This window comes from Haematobia irritans, chromosome 1 (genome assembly GCF_050003625.1).
Source record: "Haematobia irritans isolate KBUSLIRL chromosome 1, ASM5000362v1, whole genome shotgun sequence".
NCBI classification, from domain to species: Eukaryota; Metazoa; Arthropoda; class Insecta; order Diptera; family Muscidae; genus Haematobia; species Haematobia irritans.
Window position 1 is genome coordinate 241,253,819 of NC_134397.1, and position 24,314 is coordinate 241,278,132.

Below are 24,314 nucleotides of genomic sequence, written 5' to 3' on the forward strand. Positions count from 1 at the left end.
AGTCAACGAAATGGTTTTTAAGCTGAGATCAAAACAACAACCTTTTTTATTTTAATATATACCACGTATGGACTAACTTGCAATATAGAAGACGGTGTTAGGAAGTTTTAAGATACCTTGCCGTCGGCAAGTATTAACGCAACCCAAGTAATTCGTTTGTCTTTAGTAGAAGTTTCTACGCAATCCATGGTGGGGTACAAAAGCTTCGGCCTGGTCGAATTTTCGGCCGTATATACTTGTTCATTCATTGTCTTAATTGTGGTCTGTATCCTAGCAAATAATGCGGTTAATGAGTCCCATACCACAAATATTGTACACTTTGCCCTTCTCATACAAATGGAGACACGTACATGAAATTATGCAAAGAAAATTTTCTAAAGTGGTAAAATCCCGCTGAGTTGCAAAGAGCTCTTTTCGATAAACAGAAAGTAAAATAATTATTAGAAATTCTCAATGGTAACGTTCGGGGAGTAGTAAAATTTTCCTTGCATACTAGGCGTTGCATAAAAACATTGTATCAGAAAGAAAAATCTAATTACGGTTCGGAAACTTTTTAGCCTATCAATGAAAGAGAATAGTTAGTTTTTCAAAAATATTTTTATTTTTCAATATAATCTCCTGAAACTTCAATACACTTAGTCTAATGCTTTTATGGTAATTCTATCCCATAATTAAAATAGTTTTCCTCATGGTCTTCAAAATAGTGGTTTACAACTGTAATTGCATCTTCATTTGAGGTAAAACGCTTGCCAGCAAGGAATTTTTTTAGATTTGGGAACAAGTAAAAGTCACTGGTAGCTAAATCAGGAGAATAAGGTGGGTGGTCAAGCAACTCGTACTTTAATTCGTTTATTTTAGCCATTGTTAAAACACTCTTGTGCGCTGGTGCGTTGTCTTGATGAAAAATTATTTTTTGTGTTGTAAGCCATGACGTTTTTCTCGAATTTATACATTTAATTGATCCAAAAGGTTGCAATAGTACTCTGAATTTATTGTTTTACCCTTTTGCAGATAGTCCATCAATAAAATACCTTTGAAGTCCCAAAAACCGTTGCCATAACCTTAACAGCCGATTGAATTGTTTTTGCCTCCTTTGGGGCACTTCCTCCAGCTTCAGTCCATTGTATGGATTGTTCTTTTGTCTTTGGGGTATAGTGGTGGATCCATGTCTCATCAACAGTTATGAAACGACGTTTAAAATCCATTTTATTTCGCTTAAAACGATCCAAACAAGCTTGAGAAATGTTCATTCTTATGCGTTTTTGATCGACTGTTAACAACTGCGGAACCCATCTTGCTGAAAGCTTTTTCATCTGTAGTTCTTCATGAAAAATTAAATTGACTCGATCATTTGAATTGTCCATTATATTAGCAATTTCACGCACTTTTATTCGTCGATCATTTAATACTATATAATGCACTTTGGCTACAATTTCTGTTGTTGTTGCTGTTTTTGGACGTCCACTACGTAGTTCACCTTTAATACTTGTACGACCACTTTTAAATTCAGCAACCCAATTTTTTACTGTTACATATGAAGGAGCACTTTCAACTAACACATTCAACATATCATTATGTATTACTTGTCCCGATATTCCTTTTTCATGTAAATATTTAATGACAGCACACATTTCTAATTTTTCCATTGTAAAAAAATTGCGGATGCGTCTTTTTTGAACACCTGTTTCTATATGAAGGAGTTGTCAGATCGAAACAAAATTTAACATGTGTTCATAACAGAGATGGAAGTTTCCAAAACACTTTTTCTGTTTATACCGCGCTTTTTGTGCTAGGCTAAGAAGTTTCCGAACTGCCCTCGTATATAATATTCGATTCGATTTTATATGAAATCACTCATTAAACAAGTAAGGAAAGTATAAAGTCGGGCGGGGCTGCTCCACTTTGCAGATCTAAATTTTCGATACCATATCAAATGTGTTGTGGGCTATATATAAAGGGTTGTCCCAAATACATACATTTAAATATCACCCGATCTGGACAGAATTTGATAGACTTCTACAAAATCTATAGACTCAAAATTTAAGATGGCTAATGCACTAGGGTGGAACACAATGTTAGTTAAAAACAAGTATATACAGCAGTAAATTCGGCCGGGCCGAATTTTAAATACCCACCACCATGAATCAAATATGATAGTTTTCTTTGAAAACTCTTCGTCGTAGTGGGTACCATTTGCTACTCACGTATTTGTTATCTTAAAATACCTTCAGAATTTCAAACAAATCGGCTAGAAAACATAGTCTCTAGACGCCCAAGAAGTAAAAATGGAGAGATCAGTTTATATGAGGGTTATACCAAAAAATGGACCGATATACCTAAATTTCGGCACACTTATTTGTGGTCTAAAAATACCTCTAGATTTCGAATTTCAGGCAAATCGGGTAATAACTACAGTTTATAGAAGCTCAAGAAATTCAGGCAAAGCGGATGGTAAATATAGTTTCTAGAAGCCCAAGAAGCAAAATCGGGAGATCGGTCTATATGGGGGCTATACCAAAAAATTGACCAATGGGAACCATTTTCGGCACACCTTTTTATGGTCCCAAAAGAACTGTAGATTTTCAATTTCAGGAAAATCGTATAGAAAATATAGTTTCTAGAAGCCCAAGAAGCAAAACCGGGAGATCAGTCTCTATGGGGGCTATATCAAAACATGGACCGATGAGCACCATTTTCGGCACACCTTTTTATGGTCCTCAAATACCTCTAGATTTCCAATTTCAGGCAAATCGGATGGTAAATATAGTTTCTAGAAGCCCTAGAAGCAAAATCAGGATATCGGTCTATATGGGGGCTATACCAAAACATGGACCGATGGGCACCATTTTCGGCACACCTTTTTATGTTCCTCAAATACCTCTATATTTCCAATTTCAGGCAAATTGGATAAAAACTACGGTTTTTATAGGCCCAAGACTCCAAATCGGAAGGTTGGTTTATATGGGGGCTATATCAAAACATGGACCGATACGGACCATTTTCAACACACCTTCTTATGGTCCTAAAATACCTCTAGATTTTCAATTTCAGACAAATCGGATAGAAAATACTGTTTCTAGACGCCTAAGAAGCAAAATCGGGAGATCGGTATATATGGGGGCTATACCAAAACATGGACCGATACGGACCATTTTCGACACACCTCTTTATGGTCCAAAAATACCTCTGGATTTCCAATTTCAGGCAAATCTGATAAAAACTACGGTTTTTATAGGCCCAAGACCCCAAATCGGGAGGTTTATATGGGGACTATATCAAAACTTGGACCGATATAGCCCATCTTCGAACTTGACCTGCCTGCGAACAAAAAACTAATCTGTGCCAAATTTGGGGACGATAGCGCCATTATTGAAGGCTGTAGCGTGATTACAACAGACAGACAGACAGACAGACAGACGGACAGACGGACATGCTTATATCGTCTTAGAATTTCTCCCTGATCAAGAATATATATACTTTATATAGTCGGAAATCGATATTTCGATGTGTTACAAACGGAATGACAAACTTATTATACCCCCGTCACCATTTTATGGTGGTGGGTATAACAAGTAAGGAAAGTCTAAAGTCGGGCAGGGCCGACTATATTATACCCTGCACCACTTTGTAGATCTAAATTTTCGATACCATATCACATCCGTCAAATGTGTTGGGGGCTATATATAAAGGTTTGTCCCAAATACATACATTTAAATATCACTCGATCTGGATAGAATTTGATAGACTTCTACAAAATCTATAGACTCAAAATTTAAGTTTGCACTAGGGTGGAACACAGAAAAATATGGAAAACATTTAAATCTGAAGCAATTTTAAGGAATCTTCGCAAAAGTTTATTTATAATTTATCGCTCGATATATATGTATGTGAAGTTTAGGAAAATTAAAGTCATTTTTACAACTTTTCGACTAAGCAGTGGCGATTTTACAAGGAAAATGTTGGTATTTTGACCCTTTTTGTCGAAATCAGAAAAACATATATATGGGAGGTCTATCTAAATCTGAACCGATTTCAACCAAATTTGGCACGCATAGCTATAATGCTAATTCTACTCCCTGTGCAAAATTTCAACTAAATCGGACCAAAAACTTGGCCTCTGTGGTCATATGAGTGTAAATCGGCCGAAAGCTATATATTGGAGCTATATCTAAATCTGAACCGATTTCAACCAAATTTTGCACGCATAAATACAATGCTAATTCTACTCTCTGTGCAAAATTTCAACTAAATCGGAGCAAAAAATTGGCCACTGTGGTCATATGAGTGTAAATCGGGCGAAAGCTATATATGGGAGCTATATCTAAATCTGAACCGATTTCAACCAAATTTGGCTCGCATAGCTACAATGCTAATTCTACTCCCTGTGCAAAATTTCAACCAAATTGGGGTAAAACTCTGGCTTCTGGGACCGTATTAGTCCATATCGGGCGAAAGATATATATGGGAGCTATATCTAAATGTGAACCGATTTCAACCAAATTTGGTTCGCATAGCTACAATGCTAATTCTACTCCCTGTGCAAAATTTCAACCAAATTGGGGTAAAACTCTGGCTTCTGGGACCGTATTAGTCCATATCGGGCGAAAGATATATATGGGAGCTATATCTAAATCTGAACCGATTTCAATAAAATTTGGCACACTTGACTATAGTACTAATTGTTCTTCTTGTGCAAAATGTTAAGCAAATTGGGGTAAAACTCTGGATTCTGGAGCCATACAAGTCAATATAGGGCGAAATATATACACGCAAAGAAAAAAAACGTTTAGAAAACGTGTACCGAAAACGTTTTTCTTTTGTTAGAGTTTTTTGAATTGCTTCGAAAATTTTAAACTTTTATCACCAAAAAAATTCGTTTGTTACAAAATTTTTATTTTTTCAATAAAAAAAGTTATTTTTGAAATAACAACACAGTCCATTTCGTTTATATCAAACACTGTTCTTTTCTGACTTTAGGTCTTTAATAAGACACATTTTACAAAATTTAATATAGTACAATGTAATGTTGAACATTTTTTCGGAATCTTCCGAATATATCTGGAATATATGTAAAAAAAAAAAAACAAAAACAAAAAAAAAAAAACTTTGGCCGAAGCAGGGATCGAACCCACGACCCTTGGCATGAGAGTCGGACGTAGCTACCACTGCTCCACGGTGCCAAACTAAGTGTTTGTTTCTGTTAAATAAACTTTGTTTATTCGATTCGTGGGCGCCGCAAGCTATGCTATATAAATATAACTTGTATTGATATTTATCTATTGATGACCATAACAGGTACATAGCTCAGTGGTTAGTGTGTTGGCTTACAATGTGCATGGTCCGCGGTTCGATTCTCCGTCCAGGCGAAAGGTAAAAAAAATTTTAAAAATTTATAAAATCGTATAATTTCTTCTACATTGTTGGTATAACAGGAAAAGGTGTTAAGAACTAAAAATCCTCGTGGATGTGAGAAAGATGTGAGGGACAATGCAATTAGCAAGAAAATAATATTTTTTTTTTGAGCTAGGCTTTATGAAATTGTTTTTACATCCTGGAAAAGAATAAACGTTTATCACAAAAAGTATATACTTTTCTTCCAAATACACTTCCTTACAGCGAAAAGCAAATGAGAAACGAACTTTGTTTGTCTAAAATTTCGTTTGGGAGGAAAGAATTATTTTTTTGCGTGTATATGGAGCTATATCTAAATCTGAACCGATTTCTTCCATAATCAATAGGGCTCTATTCTGAGTCAAAGCACATACTTGTGCCAAATTTGAAGTCGATTGGAATAAAACTGCGACCTAGACTTTGAATACAAAAATGTGTTCACGGACAGACGGGCGGCTATATCGACTCAGATGCCCGCCCTGAACATTTTTGCCAAAGATACCATGTGTCTATCTCGTCTCTTTCTGGGTGTTGCAAACATATGCACTAAATTATAATACCCTGTTTCACAGTGTGGCGCAGGGTATAATTATGGATGTGATGTGAGGATTGCGATTGTATAAAGTGGCAAATTCTCCATTAATGTGACACTATGGTAACACTTTTTCCATGGATGAAACATTGCAGCGTCAAAAACGCTGAGGCCTAGATTACGCATAGCCCTAATACCTTTGATCCAACTTTGCCAAAATGTGTGCAAGCAATACGACCAGTAGAGTCTGTACATCTTCTTGTATTTGTAGGTTTTCTTTTTTTCTCACAAGTTTTTCATCAGAGTCGTTACGATGATAAGATAACCTGGCAAAGTGAATGAATGAATGTATGAGTACGGATGTCCTTTTAGCCCCTAACATACACACTTTTACATATCATCTGTTGAAATGCAGAATCACATAAAAACGTTTTTCTTCAACGTTGTTAATGTAGAGCCATCGTGGTGAAATAGTTAGAATGCCGGACATGCATACAGTTTCGATCAATAAACCAAAAACCAAAAATGACGGATTTATAAATAAATCACTCAATATAATCCAAACCAGCAAAAGCTTCCATTACTAAATAATCTTGGAAATAAAGTTGAAATCTTGATTACATTCGCAAAGACATATCCCCTAAGAAAAAGATTTCTCTGCAGTATTACCAAGTGCTAAATTATAAGCGTGGAAGAAATATGAAAATCCAAGACTATCCGGCGATGTTAAGAGTCATTATTTTCCAGCTGTGTGGTATAGCACAAATACTCCTGGTAAAAAATATTACACCCCAACTACCTCCTAAGGTTTAGCCGCGTATTTAGACCTTTTAGGGATCCAAAAAATTTAAAGATTTCCTTTATCTTCTTAGGTAAAAATCTATTCACAAAAAAATGTTTGTTATCATTGTTTGCATTTGGCAAATGATTGGCATGTACTCGAGTATGTAATCCATACATATTCATAGATTTTTGCATTCATTTGACCTGTACGTTAAGAGTATCCGAGAATTGAGTGGAGAGAGAGGGAGAAACCGAAATAGAAAGTACTAACTCGTTACCATTTCTAACATGAACTATGAGCATTTTCTTCATTTTTACACATTTGTAACCCAAAAGGCATACTGACGATGAACAAGCTCAATTTTACGCATTGACGGTGTCATCAAAAAATATTATAAATTTTGGTTTCACATTTTTGGGAACTCTGGGGCTACATCTAAATCCGAACCGATTTCTTCCAAAATCAATCTATTCTGATTCACAACACATACATGTGTCATTTTAAGTCGATTGGAATAAAAGTGTGCAATATTGCATGTAAAACAGAGTACAACTTTGGCCTGTGTGGTTATATGGGTGTAAATCGGTTGAACGATATGTATTGGAGCTATATTTAAAACTGAACCGATTCCAACCAAATTTGGCGTGCATAGTAAGAACGAATGAATGAAGAAATTTCTACTCTCTGTGCAAAATTTCATGTAAAGCGGAGTACAACTTTGCCCATGTCATATTGGTGTAAATCGGTTTGAAAAGGAGCTTTATCTAAATCCGCACCGATTTCCATCAAATTTGGTATACACTGTAAGAATGTCAATTCTCCTCCCTTTACGAAATTTTAAGTAAATTAGAGTAAAATTTTGGTCTCTGTGTTCATATGTGTGTAAATCGATTGAAAGCTATATATGTGTAAGCTATATGTAAATCTGAACCGATTTCATCCAAATTTGGCATGTTAATTAGAATGGTAATTAAATTCTCTGTGTAAAATTTCACATAAATCGGAGTAAAACTATGGCTTTTGCGGTCATATAAATGTATATCTAGCGAAACATATATATACACGAAAAGAAAAAAACGTTTGGAAAACGTGTACCGAAAACGTTTTTCTTTTGTTAGAGTTTTTTGAATTGCTTCGAAAAGTATACACTTTTATCACCAAAAAATTCGTTTGTTACAAAATGTTTATTTTTTTAATAAAAAAAGTTATTTTTGAACCAACAACACAGTCCATTTCGTTTATATCAAGCACTGTTCTTTTCCGACCTTAGGTTTTTAATAAGACACATTTTACAGTTCATAGTAAAAATTTAATATAGTAATGTAATGTTGAACATTTTTTCGGAATATTCCGACCATATCTGGAATATATGTTAAAAAAAAACTTTGGTCGAAGCAGGGATCGAACCCACGACCCTTGGCATGCAAGTCGGACTTAGCCACCACTGCTCCACGGTGCCCAACTAAATGTATTTTTCTGTTAAATAAACTTTGTTTAATCGGCTCATGGGCGCCGCAAGCTATGCTATATAAATATAAGTTATATGGGTAATTGTCTATTGATGACAATAACGGCTACATAGCTCAGTGGATAGTGTGTTGGCTTACAAATTGCATGGTCAGCGGTTCGATTCTCCGTCCAGGCGAAAGGTAAACAAATTTTTAAAAATTTATAAAATCGTATAATTTCTTCTACATTGTTTGTATTACAGAGAAAGGTGCTAAGAACTAAAAAACTTCGTGGAAGTGAGAAAGATGTGAGGGAAAATGCAATTAGCCAGAAAAAAAAATTTTTTTGAGTTAGTCTTTATGAAATTGTTTTTACATCCTGGAAAAGAATAAATGTTTATCACAAAAAGTATATAATTTTCTTCCAAATACACTTCCTTTCAACGAAAAGCAAATCAAAAACGAACGTTGTTTGTCTAAAATTTCGTTTGGGAGGAAAGAATTATTTTTTTGCGTGTAGGAGCTTTTTCTAAATCTGAACCGACTTTTTTCCAAAATCAGCAGCGTTCTATTCTGACCTTGGAGAAACATACTTGTGCCGATTGGACTAAAACTGCGACGGACGGACAGACGGACATAGCTAGATCTCTCATACCATTGCTCGTTTCCGTGATACTGGAAGGTCCATTTTTGGACCAGATGCAACACTTCCGAAAGTGGCCAGTTACACGCAGAGAAGGAATATGATCACCTCAAATACGTTTCAAGAGCAAAATTTTATTTTTGTATGGTGACCATGTAACATGTCTGTCACTAAAATGTTATTTTCTCGTCAAATATAACCTACTTGCCGAAATCAGATACATGATTTCCGAGAAAATAACATGGTTGCGAAAACCATGTTACATGGTCACCACCCAAAAATAAAATTTTGCTCTTAAAACATGTTTTAGGTGATCATATTCCTTCTCTGGGTGTATCGAATTTAGTTCTCCCCGATGGGACGCCATTTCAGTTGAAAATTGAGCAGCTGGTTAATGAACAAAATAATAAAATGACAATTTACACCTTCGATTGGCCATCAGAACTTAATTGCCGCCGATGGAGTGATCATCGGCCGATGTTCACTCCCCGCTCGTATTCATCGCCTGTGGGGAAAAAGTAAATGTCCAATTATACAATTATTCTTCGAGCTTTATGGACAGATATAGATTAAGGAACATGGTTAATAGAGCCATTGAAAAGAAAACGCCAGATACAAATCTATACACGCCTGAACTGTACATGTTTCGGTTCGGGCGAATGAACCTTTCCACAGCCTTTAGTATAGATCTGGCTGGGAGAGATAACTCAATTTTGGGCCCTTTATGCTAACTCCTTATGGAGAAAACATTTGGGAAATTTCCTCTTACAAATTGAATCATCTTTTCTCCCACTGTACATCATCTTTTCATATAACTTACAAGTCCCTTAATCTTATTTTTTATTTCGTTTTGTTACATAGTAATGCAACAACACGAAATTTATTTTTTGAAAGCTAATTTGTTAGAATTCACCTAAGTGGTGAACAGTCGAACAATGCTTATTGTTTCTACAGTCAACTACAACATGTAACAATTTACAGAAACTGGTTTCCAGGATACAACAACAATTCTAACGCGTACATTAGTCGTGTTTTTCCTAGTTCTACGACGGGCTCATCGTTGCTTATTATATTTCATGTTAGCCTGATACCGAAACAGGCAATTGAAGTCCAAATGCATTATATCTAATTATACAATTATTCTTCGAGCTTTATGGACAGATATAGATTAAGGAACATGGTTATTAGAGCCATTGTTTTCTCCATAAGGAGTTAGTATAAAGGGCCCAAAATTGAGTTATCTCTCCCAGCCAGATCTATACTAAAGGCTGTGGAAAGATTCATTCGCCCGAACCGAAACATGTACAGTCCAGGCGTGTATAGATTTGTATCTGGCGTTTTCTTTTCAATGGCTCTATTAACCATGTTCCTTTATCTATATCTGTCCATAAAGCTCGAAGAATAATTGTATAATTAGATATAATGCATTTGGACGTCAATTGCCTGTTTCGGTATCAGGCCAACAGGAAGTAAATGTCCAATTTTATCGGGAAAATGCCTAAAGACACAATGGACAGATAAACTTTTCCGGCACAGACCATGGCTATTCAAACAAGACAAGAACGCCATCAAAACTCGTTAAATTTCTACCTCACAAACGCCACTAAAATCTCGAAAAATCCACTATGAAACTGATGATTATTTCGAGTTTGGGAAACCCTAATGTTGTAATTGACAATTGACAGCTCTAACGCTTGACATTTTTAAGGCTATACGTACTCAGAACGTTTTCATGGGAAACGTTCTGAGCACGAGAACATTTTCGTGCGAATATTTTGTACAAATTTCGGGGTGGATTAACTCAACAAAAGCGCATCGATATAGTCAATTTTTGGCTATGAAGCTCCGTCAAGGATCAGAGTTTATCGATGGTATCCTAGGTTAGATGGCAGCCCCATGTATCAGGTTCACTTAGACTATTCACTCCATTGTGATACCACAGTGGTGAATTTCTCTCTTATCACTGAGTGCTGCCCGATTCCATGTTAAGCTCAATGACAAGGGATCTCCTTTTTATAGCCGAGTTGCAGTGAAACCACTTAGAGAAGCTTTGAAACCCTCACAAATGTCACCATCATTACTGAGGTGGGATAATCCACCGTTGAAAAACTTTTTGGTGTTCGGTCGAAACAGGGATCGAACCCACGATTTTGTGTATGTAAGGCGGGCATGCTAACCATTGCACCACGGTGGCTCCCTATCTTAAATTCCGATGTGGCTCCCTATTCTAACTTCCTATGTCGTAGTTCACTCCAAGACGAATTTCGTGAAGGTCGTCTAAACTCACTTCTTATTCCGGAAAGCATTGATACTATGCACCAATTAATATTACAAAATCGTCATGTGACCTATCGTTAGACTGGGACCAACATAAAATCAATATAGAATGAACATTTGATCGTCAACAAAAAATAGTGAATCGATGAACTTAACAGGTTGGCTGATAAGTCCCCGATCTAACAAAGAAAAACAATTTTTTTTGTCAAAATTCGTTTTTATTATTAAACATAGTTCCCTTCAAGAGCGATACAACGATTATAACGACCTTCCAATTTTTTTATACCATTTTGGTAGTACTCCTTAGGTTTTGCCTCAAAATAGGCCTCAGTTTCGGCGATCACCTGTTCATTGCAGCCAAATTTTTTCCCTGCGAGCATCCTTTTGAGGTCTGAGAACAAGAAAAAGTCGCTGGGGGCCAGATCTGGAGAATACGGTAGGTGGGGAAGCAATTCGAAACCCAATTCATGAATTTTTGCCATCGTTCTCAATGACTTGTGGCACGGTGCGTTGTCTTGGTGGAACAACACTTTTTTCTTCTTCATATGGGGTCGTTTTGCCGCGATTTCGACATTCAAACGCTCCAATAACGCCATATAATTGTCACTGTTGATGGTTTTTCCCTTCTCAAGATAATCGATAAAAATTATTCTATGCGCATCCCACAAAACAGAGGCCATTACTTTGCCAGCGGACTTTTGAGACTTTCCACGCTTCGGAGACGGTTCACCGGTCGCTGTCCACTCAGCCAACTGTCGATTGGACTCAGGAGTGTAGTGATGGAGCCATGTTTAACCCCTTGTCACATATCGATGGAAAAACTCGGGTGTATTACGAGTTAACAGCTGCAAACACCGCTCAGAATCATCAACCCTTTGTCAAAATTCAAAATTTTACTTCTGTAAGTCAATTAGTTTGTGAGATAGAGCTCTTTTGTGAAGCAACTTTTGTTATTGTGAAAAAAATGGAAAAAAGTAATTTCGTGGTTTGATAAAATACTGTTTTCTGAAGGGAAAAAATACGGTGGAAGCAAAAACTTGGCTTGATAATGAGTTTCGAGACTCTGCCCCAGGGAAATCAACAATAATTGATTGGTATGCAAAATTCAAGGGTGGTGAAATGAGCACGGGGGACGGTGAACGCAGTGGACGCCCGAAAGAGGTGGTTACCGACGAAAACATCAAAAAAATCCGCAAAATGATTTTGAATGACCGTAAAATGAAGTTGATCGAGATAGCAGAGGCCTTAAAGATATCAAAGGAACGTGTTGGTCATATCATTCATCAATATTTGGATATGCAAAAGCTCTGTGCAAAATTGGTGCCGCGCGAGCTCACATTTGACCAAAAACAACAACGTGTTGATGATTCTGAGCGGTGTTTGCAGCTGTTAACTCGTAATACACCCGAGTTTTTCCATCGATATGTGACAATGGGTTAAACATGGCTCCATCACTACACTCCTGAGTCCAATCGACAGTTGGCTGAGTGGACAGCGATCGGTGAACCGTCTCCGAAGCGTGGAAAGTCTCAAAAGTTCGCTGGCAAAGTAATGGCCTCTGTTTTGTGGGATGCGCATAGAATAATTTTTATCGATTATCTTGAGAAGGGAAAAACCATCAACAGTGACAATTATATGGCGTTATTGGAGCGTTTGAATGTCGAAATCGCGGCAAAACGACCCCATATGAAGAAGAAAAAAGTGTTGTTCCACCAAGACAACGCACCATGCCACAAGTCATTGAGAACGATGGCAGAAATTCATGAATTGGGCTTCGAATTGCTTCCCCATCCACCGTATTCTCCAGATCTGGCCCCAGCGACTTTTTCTTGTTCTCAGACCTCAAAAGGATGCTCGCAGGGGAAATATTTGGCTGCAATGAAGAAGTGATCGCCGAAACTGAGGCCTATTTTGGGGCAAAACCGAAAGAGTACTACCAAAATAGTATCAAAAAATTGTAAGGTCGTTATAATCGCTGTTTCGCTCTTGAAGGGAACTATGTTGAATAATAAAAACGAATTTTGACAAAAAAAATGTGTTTTTCTTTGTTAGATCGGAGACTTATCAGCCAACCTGTTAAGTTGTCGTTCCGGAAACCATTGACGCTGGGCGCATACATAAAAATTTTACCGTCAAAAAAATCTGTTCGCATTGGGTCAGTGGCTCAAACAAAGGCTTGTGTCGAGCTATATCTCGAAAATAAAATGAAAAATTCGATAACTTTGATCTACATCCTAATATAAGATTTATAGAACATTATTTTAATTATTTTAAGGAAGCCATGTCATTGGCTCGATATCAAATACAAAACCCCTTACGAGAAGGTAAACATCTCGGGATTTAACAAGAAAAAAATGTTTTTGGATACAAAAATCCTTACGTGTAGATATACTCCTATATATGAACCTAATACATTTTTTATACAAAATATCCGCATTGCAAACCTCTCTCTTATTATCCAACCGCATACTGTTCTCTACCAATATACTTATCCGATAGCATTCTTCCGACATACAAATGTAGCAATTGGTTGCAAGTTAGTTATCCATAAAAAGGAAATGGACCAATGAATATGACGAGTTGTGCATAAATGTTGCCATCTGTTCTCTTAGCAATTCTCTAGAATTTGCAATGTCCGTGTCCCGACATACCCAAGTCAGCAGATAAACAAAGATTTACGATTAACAACCAGAAAACGAACCTTAAGATATGCTACTGTTTCAAATGAAAAGAAAATCTAACAACGTCTCTTATACCATATTTGAAATGCAAAAAAAAAAACAAAAAATCGACACAAGAAGAGAATGGAATCATATGCAAATTGTTTGCAATAAATACTTTTGCAACATGGTCAATGATATAAAGAAGTAAAGAAATCAAGGACCACAACACAGAATATACCGAAGACATTCAAAGTACTTGCAGCAGATGTTCATGGATTTACAAAGTTCAAAATTGTGTTATTTATGATGTAAATGGATATTTGTTAGAAAAATTTCCAAAAGTCAATTCAATACACCGAAGATGAATTGAATTCACCACAATATCCATTGCCGGATGCTACAATGAAGTTATTAATTCTATATGAAGAGTATATTTCCTGGATGTGTAAGCCACAAATTATTTTCGCTTTTATTGCTGTTGGTCTTTTCTCCAATGGCAAACAATTATACGAAATACATTTAATTAAAAAGAGTGGCCGCTTACATAGCATGGCCTTTTCGAACGTTGAATATGATGACCTATAATTAAGAGGGAAACAAACAATGAACGTCAAAGCATAATTTTTACAAACATTTCAAGCGTCAGCAGCAATAGCAGTCAGCACATTAATATCTACCGGATATCAGATATACCAAAGAAGATAGCTGTGGTGAGTATTCAACTTGACTCGATTTGGGTTGCCTCACTGATGTCCTTGTACATTTGAAAAAAAAGAACATTTTTGGCTTTAAATTTTAATAATGTAAATTATGCAAACCAAACTGCATGTTTCATTTCTATAGATTTTTTTTTTTGAAAATTTGTAGAAGATATTGTCAAAATGTTATTTCTATAGAAAATATTGTCAAAATGTTATTTCTATAAAATTATGTTGCCAACATTTTATTTCTTTAGAGAATTTTATCAAAATCTCATTTTTATAGAATTTTTTGTGAAATTTTTATTTCTATAGAAAGCTTTGCCAAAATTTTATTTCCATAGAAAATGTTTTCAAAATGTTATTGCTCAGTAAAATTTATCAATATTTTATTGCTATAGAAAATTTTATCAAAATGTTATTGCAATAGAAATTTGGTCAACATTTTATTTCTATAGAAAATTTTGACAAAATTTTATTTCTATAGAAAATTTGGTTAAAATGTTATTTATATAGAAAATGTTGTCAAAATTTTATTTCTATAGAAAATATTGTTAAAATGTAATATCTATAGAAAATTTGGTCAACATTTTACTTCTATAGAAAACTTAATCAAAATTTTATTTCTATGGACAATTTCTTTAAAATTTTATTTCTATAGAAAATTTTGTCAAAATTTTATTGCTGTAGAAAATTTTATCTAAATTTTATTTCTATAGAAAATTTTGACAATTTTTTTTCTATAGAAAATCTTGCCAAAATTTTATTGCTATAGAAAATTTTTAAAATTTTTTTTTTCTATAGAAAATTTTGTCAAAATTTTAGTTCTATAGAAAATTCTGTCAAAATTTTAGTTCTATAGAAAATTCTGTCAAAATTTTATTTCTACGGAAAATTTTTTTTTAAATTTTATTGCTATTGAATATGTTATGTCAAAATTTTATTTCAATAGAAAATTATGTAAAAAATTTATTTCTATAGAAAAATTTGTCAAAATTTTATTTCTATAGAAAATTTGGTTAAAATTTTATTTTTATAGAAAATGTTGTCAACATTTTATTTCTATAGAAAATATTGTCAAAATGTAATATCTATACAAAATGTTGTCAACATTTCATTTCTATAGAAAACTTTATGAAAATTTTATTTTTATAGCAAATTTTGTCAAATTTTATTTTTATAGCAAATTTTGTCAATTTTATTCCTATACAAATTTTGTCAACATTTTATTTCTATAGAAAATTTTGTCAAAATTTTATTCCTATAGAAAATTTTGTCAAAATTTTAGTTCTATAGAAAATTTTGTCAAAATTTTATTTCTACAGAAAATTTTGTAAAAAAATTATTTCTATAGAAATTTTTGTCAAAATTTTATTTCTACAGAAAATTTTGTTAAAATTTTATTGCTGTAGATAATTTTATTAAAATTTTATTTCTATGGACAATTTTGTTAAAATTTTATTGCTATGCAAGATTATGCAAGATTTAATTTTATAGAAAATTTTATTTCTTTAGAAAATTTTCTCAAAATTTTACATCTATAGAAAACGTTGTGAAAATTGTATTTATATAGAAAACTTTGGCATTTTTATTCTTATAGAAAATCAAAATTTTATTTCTATAGAAATTTTTTTCAAAATTGTATTTCTATAGAAATTTTTTTCAAAATTTTATTTCTATAGAAAATTTTGTCAAAATTCTATTTCTAAGAAAACTTTGTCAAAATTTTACTTCTAAAGTAAATTTTTAAACATTTGATTTCTAAAGAAAATTTTGTCAAAATTTTATTTCTATAGAAAATTTTATCAAATATTAATTTCTATAGAAAAATTTGTCAAAACCTTTTTTCTATAGATTTTTTTTTTGTTTTTGTTTGTTTAACATTAATTGGTCTTGAACAACAAGACTTTGGTCTTATATTTTTTAGTACAAGATTTATATAATACAAAATAGGAATCCTAATGCATATTATACTATAATTAATTAAACAATTATGAATACATTAAACATAAGTTTACAAAATTATATGAATAAAAACAAGTAATCAAATTTGAATTTTGTCAAAACTTTATTTCTTTAGAAAACTTTGTCAAAACTTTATTTCTATAGACAATGAAATATGAAATAAAATTAAAATTTTATTTCTATAGAAAATTATGCAAAAATTTTATTTATACAGAAAACTTTGTCAGAATTTTATTTCTATAGAAAATTTTTGTCGAAATTTCTGTTGAAAATTTTTTCAAAATTTTATTTCTATAGAAAATTTTTGTCGAAATTTTTTTTCTATTGAAAATTCGATCAAAATTTTATTTCTATGGAAAATTTTGTTAAAATTTTATTGCTATAGAATATGTCAAAATTTTATTTCTATAGAAAATTTTTCAAAATTTTATTTCTACAGAAAATTTTGCAAGATTTAATTTTATAGAAAATTGTATGTCTTTAGAAAATCTTTAGAAAATGTTGTCTAAATTGTATTTATATAGAAAACTTTGTCAATTTTTTTTCCTTTAAAAAATTTTGTCAAAATTTTATTTCTATAGAAAATTTTCTCAACATTTTATTTCTATAGAAAATTTTGTCCAATTTTTTTTCTATACAAATTTTGTCAAAATTTTATTTCTATAGAAAATTTTGTCAAAATTTTATTTCTATAGAAAATTTTTGTTGTTGTTTTTGTTTGTTTTACATTAATTGGTCTTGTACAACAAGACTTAGGTCTTATATTTATAGTACAAGATTTATATAATACAATATAGAAATCCTAATGCATGTTATCTATATATATAAAATTCAAATTATGTTTGTTTATTTGTTTGTTTGTTTGTTTGTTTGTTTGTTTGTTTATTTGTATGTTCCGGGTTGGCGCGAAAACGGCTGAACCGATTTACTTGAAACTTTCAGAGATCGTGGGGGGCACTCATGTGCTGAAAATAGGGTACCTCATTTTTTGACATATGGTCGCGGAGAGGAACCTCCCCTTTGTCCGACTTTTTGAAAATTAGACCAAAGTTGACCGATTTGCTTGAAATTTTCATTGAAGATTGGGGTTGGCATCTAGACAAAGATCCGCTACTTTTTATTTCGATATTTGGCGGCGGAGGGGGCCTCTCCTTTGTTCGACTTTTTTTAAAGTACAGTTAAAAAACTAAAATTCTCTAAATTATATGAGATTTACAGAAAACATGTGGTGAGGTTATGGAATTAATATGGGGTACCTGATGATTTCATATGTGGATGGGGAGGGGGACCTCCCCCTTGCCCTACTTTTTGAAACTTGGAACAAAATTATGCGATTTGCTTGAAATTTTCATTGAATGTTGGGGTTGGCATCTAGACAAAAACCCGCTACATTATTTTTCGGTATTTGGTCGGGGAGGGGGACCTCCCCTTTGCCGATTTTTTTTTTTTAAGTACAAACAAAACTAAACTCCCCCGACTGAAATTTTACGGAAAAAACGGGTTATGAAATTTATATCAGGTTCCTGATTTTTTAATAAAAATAAAAGGGCATAGGGAGACATCCGCTCCTCTTAAGTACATACGGAGAAACAATTAAACTTTACCGAGTTACTTGAGGACTGGGGAGAGGTTACTATATTAATAGTTAATACCTGATTTTGTGATATTTGGACGGAAGAGAGGCCGCCCCTTTAGGCTTATAATTTGTTTGACATTTTCTGGGACGTTTACAAAAGATACGCTACATCACTTTTCGATATTTGGTTGGGGAGGAGGTCCTCCTCTAAAACTGCAAAAAAAATTAAGTTTTCTTGAAATTTACAAAAGCAGTGGGGGAAGGTTATGAACGAAGAGGCAACCTTCCTTGCCCCACACTTGAAGGAAAGTTTTAAGAATTTTCAGGGAAGGTTAGGGGTGCTATTCACTACGGTGTTTGTCGATATTGTATCGGGGAAAGTGACGTCCCTTTAAAACAATAGAGCAAAATTTAAACATCGCCGATCTACTTGAAATTTACAGGGAACGTGGGAGGAGGTGATTAAATTTATACATGATTTTTAAATTGGTATATGATTTTTCGATATCTGGTTGGGGAAGGGGAAAATTGAAATAAACTTTATCGATTTACTTCGATAGAATTTATAGGGACCATTGAGTAGTTGCGAAATTAATATAGGGTACGTGATAGTCCGATATCAGGTCGGAGTGGTGCGAAGGTAGGGAGGGTGCCCTTTTGTCCGTTTTTTTTTTTCTTAAATTGAAAGTAGAGGGTTATCCATAAATGGGAACTCGGTACATAATTTTATGATTTTTGCACAGGCTTCTGCCACACTTATTTTTAGTAAAGAACTTTGTAGACTAGAAAGGACCAAGCAACGAATTGATTTTATTGGAGCAAATGCTTACAATAATCTTCCTCCTGAAATAAAAGCACTTACGAGTATTTCAAGTTTTAAAAGATCATGCAAAAATTATATTCTCGACACAGTTGAAACACTTTTACATTAAATTAAGGTAGTTTAATTGATTTCATAAGTTTTTTAAATTGTGTGAATTACTATTGCAAACTTTTGTACAATCATGAATTTTTGTTAGCCAACTAGCCCAATAATGCCTTGTGGCGCTGGGCCAAAATTGTATGGATATATAGCAAATTGTACAATAAATAAAATAATAATAAAAAAAAAAAAAAAAAAAAAAAAAAACTTAAATTTACATGAAATTGGTAGCCAACGTATAGGGTACATCATTTTCCAACATTTTAGCAAATGTTAATGTGATAAAATTATTTACTACGTTTGCTTTTTCCGATTTATTGGATAATATAGTGCTTATTTTTCAGATTTGTTGAGGAAAAGGATATCTTTCCTTGACAAACCACACTTAAAATTCACAAGAAATATAGAAGATTGTCCAACTACCTGAATACAGAACATTATTAAAAAAATTTGGAGGAAAGGGTACACCCTCTCCCGCCGTATTTATACCTATAAACGAAAAATCAAGTAGTCCGATTTGTTTAAAAGAATTCAAATCTTTTCGAATTTGTTTTCAGCACGAAGGATATAGTTGACTAAGTTAACGCAAAATGTTCCTCCAAATAATTAAACGATTATAAATAACGACTATAAATAATTAAACGATTATAAATATATATAACATAGGTTTACAAAACTATGTGAATAAAAACAAGTAGTGAAAAACAAAAAGTGATTAAATAATTAAATTTGAATTTGGTCAACACTTAATTTTTGTCGCAATTTTATTTCTATAGAAAATTTTGTCAAAATTTGATTTCTAGAGAAAATTTTTGTCAAAATATTATTTTTATAGAAAATTTTGTCAAAATTTTATTTCTATAGAAGATGTTGTCAAAATTTTATATCTATAGAAAATTTTGTCGAAATTTTATATTTATAGAAAATTTTACCAAAAATTTATTTCTATAGAAAACTTGATCATAATTTTATTTCTACAGAAAATTATGCAAGATTTAATTTTATAGAAAATTGTATTTCTTTAGAAAATCTATTGAAAATGTTGTCAAAATTGTATTTATAAAGAAAACAAATTTTTTTTCCTATAAAAAATTTTGTCATAATTTTATTTCTATAGAAAATTTTGTTAAAATTTTATTTCTATAGAAAATTTTGTCAAAATTTTATTTCTATAGAAAATTTTTGTTGTTGTTTTTGTTTGTTTAACATTAATTGGTCCTGTACAACAAGACTTAGGTCTTATATTTACAGTACAAGATTTATGTAATACAAAATAAAAATCCTAATGCATGTTAATTAATTTTAGTAATTAAACAATTCTAAATATATTTAACATAGGTTTACAAAATTATATGAATAAAAACAAGTAGTGAAACAAAAAAAATGATTAAATAATCAAATTTGAATTTTGTCAAAACTTTATTTCTTTAGAAATTTTTGTCAAAACTTTATTTCTATAGACAATTTTGTCAAAATTTTATTGTTGTAGAAAATTTTGTTAATATTGTATTTATACAGAAAACTTTGTCAAAATTTTATTTCTATAGAAAATTTTGTAAAATTTTTATATCCATAGAATACTTTGTCCAAGTTTTGTTCAAATTTTATTTCTATAGAAAATTTTGTTAAAATTTTATATCTATATAAAATTTCACAAAAAATTTTGTCAAAAATTTATTTTTATAGAAAATTTTGTTAAAATTTTATTGCTGTAGAAAATTTTATAAAATTTTTATTTCTATAGAAAATTTGATCAAAATTTTACTTCTATAGAAAATTTTGTGAACATTTTAGTTCTATAGAAAATTTTGTAAAAAAAAAGTTATTTCTATAGCAAATTTTGTCAAAATTTTATTTCTACAGAAAATTATGCAAAATCTAATTTTATAGAAAATTGTATTTCTTTAGAAAATTTTGACAAAATTGTATTTATATTTATATAGAAAATTTTGTCAACGTTTTATTTCTATAGAATTTTTTTTTTTGTTTTTGTTTGTTTAACATTAATTGGTATTATACAACAAGAATTAGGTCTTATATTTACAGTACATGATTTATATAATACAAAATGAAAATCCTTATGCATATTATACTATAATTAATTAAACAATTATAAATACATTTAACATAGGATTACAAAATTATATGAATAAAAACAAGTAGTCAAAAACAAAAAGTGATTAAATAATCAAATTTGAATTTTGTCAAAACTTTATTTCATAAAAATTTTGTCAAAACTTTATTCCTTTAGAAAACTTTCTCAAAACTTTATTTCTATAGACAATTTTGTCAAAATTTTATTGCTATAGAAAATTTTGTCAAAATTGTATTTATACAGAAAACTTTGTCAAAATTTTATTTCTATAGAAAATTTTGTCAAATTTTTATTTCCATAGAACACTTTGTCCAAGTTTTATTTCTATGGAAAATTTTGTCAAAATTTTATATCTATAAAACATTTTGTCCAAATTTTATTTCTATAGAAAATTTTGTCCAAATTTTATTTCTATACAGTTTTTTTAATTTTATTTCTATAGAAAATTTTGTCGAAATTTTATTTCTATAGAAAATTTTTGTCCAAATTTTATTGCTATAGAAAATTTTGTCAAAATTTTATTTCTATAGATAATTTTTGTCGAAATTTTTATTTCTATAGAAAATTTTGTCAATATTTTATATATATAGAAAATTTTACCAAAAATTTATTTCTATAGAAAATTAGGTCAAAATTTTATTGCTATAGAAAATTAGGTCAAAATTTTATTTCTGTAGAAAATTTGGTTAAAAATTTTTTTTATGGAAAAATTTTATTTCTATAGAAAATTTTGTCAATGTTTTATTTCTATAGAAAATTTGGTCAAAATGTTAATTTTATAATGTTTTTTCTAAATTTTATTTCTTTAGAAAATGTTGTCAAATTTTTACTTATATAGAAAATGTTGTCGAAATTTTATTGCTATAAAAAATTTTGTCAAAATTTTATTTCTATAGAACATTTTTGTCGAAATTTTATTTCTATAGAAAATTTTCTCAAAATTTTATATATATAGAAAATTTTACCAAAAATTTATTTCTATAGAAAATTAGGTCAAAATTTTATTTCTATAGAAAATTTGGTTAAAAATTTATTTTTATGGAAAAATTTTATTTGTATAGAAAATTTTGTCAAAGTTTTATTTCCATAGAAAATTTGGTCAAAATGTTACTATTAGATTTTTTTTTAATTTTATTTCATTACAAAATGTTGTCAAATTTTTATTTATAGAAAATAAAAACTTGGTTAAAATTGTACATATATTTTTTTATAATTTTATTTTCTATAGGAATGGAAATACCTTTTAGTTGGAGAGGAATATTTTGCAAAATCTACTAAACTATCAAGAATTGTACCAATCGACCAAACAGTAAAAAATTTACCAGCAGCTACCTACACTGAAAACAAGTAAGGAATGTCTAAAGTCGGTTGGGACCGACTATATTATACCCTGCACCACCTTGTAGATCCACATTTTCCGATCTGGGCAAAATTTGCTAGACTTCTATAAAATCTATACACTTGGTTATAAATTAGGCAATAAACATGAATTTCACTAATTAAGAATAAAATCAAACAATATTAACATTTTATTTATATTTATTGTGTATGCTCTTAATTATTGATATTGGACTTATATTGCGACCAAGACTTTGATCACAAAAATGTGTTCACAGACAGACGGACGCACAGACGGACAGACGGGCAGACGGGCAGACGGACATGGTTATATCGACTGAGGGAACCACCCTGAGCATTATAGCCGAAGGCACCATATGCCTACCTCGTCTCCTTCTGGGTGTTACAAACATATGCACTAACTTATAATACCCTGTTCCACTGTGTAGCGCAGGGTATAACAAATATGGGAAACATTTAAATCTGAAGCAATTTTAAGGAAACTTCGCAACAGTTTATTTATGATATATCGCTCGATATATATGTATTAGAAGTTTACTAAAATTAGAGTAATTTTTACAACTTTTCGACTAAGCAGTGGCGATTTAACAAGGAAAATGTTGGTATTTTGACCATTTTTGTTGAAATCAGAAAAACATATATATGGGAGCTATATCTAAATCTGAATCGATTTCAATCAAATTTGGTACACATGACTATATTACTAATTGTACTCCTAGTGAAAATTTTGAACTAAATTGGGCCAAAACTCTGGCTTCTGGGGCCATATAAGTCCATATCGGGCGAAAAATATATATGGAAGCTATATCTAAATCTGAACCGATTTCAATCAAATTTGGCACACATGACTATACTACAATTGTACTCCTTGTGCAAAATTTCAAGTTAATCGGAATAAAACTCTGGCTTCTAGGTCCATATAAGTGCATATCGGGCGAAGGATATATATGGGAGCTATATCTAAATCTGAATCGATTTCAACCAAATTTGGCACGCATAGCAACAATGCTAAATCTACTCCCTGTGCAAAATTTCAACCAAATTGGACCAAAACTCTGGCTTTTAGGACCATATTAGTCCATATCTGGCGAAAGATATTTATGGGAGCTATATCTAAATCTGAACCGATTTCAATCAAATTTTGCACACTTGACTATACGACTAAGTGTTATGTTTGTAGAAAATTTCAAGCAAATCGGTATAAAACTCTGGCTGCTGGGTCCATATTAGTCAATATCGGGCGAAAGATATATATGGGAGCTATATCTAAATCTGAACCGATTTTTTCCAAAATCAATAGGGTTCTATTCCGACCCAAATTAGGAACATGTGCCAAATTTGAAGGCGATTGGACTTAAATTGCGACCTAGAGTTTGATCACAAAAATGTGTTCACAGACAGACGGACGGACGGACGGACAGACGGACATGGTTATATCGACTCAGGGACCCACTCTGAGCATTATTGCCAAAGACACCATGTGTCTATCTCGTTTCCTTCTGGGTGTTACAAATATATGCACTAACTTATAATACCCTGTTCTACAGTTTGGCGCAGGGTATACAAATATTGACCTAATGGAAGATTATGCAACTTAAATTTTTTAGACTCAAAATTTACGCAATGCTAAGTACAAAATTCTTTAAAACAATGACATTTTAATTAAAAGAAAGTTTATAATCCTTGCTTCAAAAATTTTTTTATTTAATTTAGGACACAAATCTTGAAATGTTGCGTCTCTCTGCTGAAGTTGTAGATCTTTGAAGTAAGGCAAATTTTCCTTAAAATAAAGAAAAAGAAATCGTCTTTAACTCAACTGACATATTGCAATTTTAAATTTAAGATAAAATCGCTTCAAATATAGGCTAAGACTTATTTTAAGGATTTGCATCTTTGGTTTAAAGTTTTTTTTTAGCATTAAGAAAACTGTTTTTACTTTGAAGTACCTGGAAAATTTGAAT